The sequence below is a fragment of the Manacus vitellinus genome, unplaced genomic scaffold, assembly GCF_001715985.3.
Source record: "Manacus vitellinus isolate BGI_N305 unplaced genomic scaffold, ASM171598v3 scaffold_133_pilon, whole genome shotgun sequence".
In the NCBI taxonomy this organism is placed as follows: domain Eukaryota; kingdom Metazoa; phylum Chordata; class Aves; order Passeriformes; family Pipridae; genus Manacus; species Manacus vitellinus.
In genome coordinates this window covers 207,876-208,540 of record NW_021938968.1, presented here as the reverse complement: position 1 = coordinate 208,540, position 665 = coordinate 207,876, and positions in this window count along the sequence as shown.

Below are 665 nucleotides of genomic sequence, written 5' to 3'. Positions count from 1 at the left end.
ACGGGGAGTTTATTTCATTTCATTTTATTTTTGAATTTCCACCTCCCCTCCCCTCCTTTGCTTCCTTTCGAACCAACCACCGAAAATCCACGCCTGGAAATAGCAGGGAAGCGTCCTTCCAAGGGAATAAAGTAGACCATTGCTTAAAATTGGACGCCAGAGAGGCAAAGTGAGCCAGAAAGTCTGTGCTCCCCTTTGTGCGTGCCCGCAAAAAATAACCATCCACCTTTCTTTTTTTCCGTCCTTTTGCTCCTCAAAATAGCGATTTTTCTCCCGGTTTTTCCTCTGTTTGTGCCCCCGGCCCCGCACTTTTTTTGCGCTGGGAGTGACCATTCCCTGCAACCTTTCACTTCGGACACTTCATTTTTACGACTGCGCGAAGGGAACTGAGCTCGTTAAAAAAAAAAACCACACGCACACCAAAAAAAAAAAACCCCAAAAATCACACCCAAATCACCGGGATTCTTGTTAATTTATTTTTTTGGCGGGGGAGGGATGGAGGGAGGAGGAGAGGAAGAGGAGGACACACTTCGCGGAGGAATTATTTGCTGTGGAGCCGCAAAAATTCCCAAACCCCCCCGAACGCCGCGGGGTCATTAACAGGCCCCGCGTTCCCCCTCGAAAGTCCACAACCCTCCAAACCTTTCCCTCGTGTTCTTCCACCC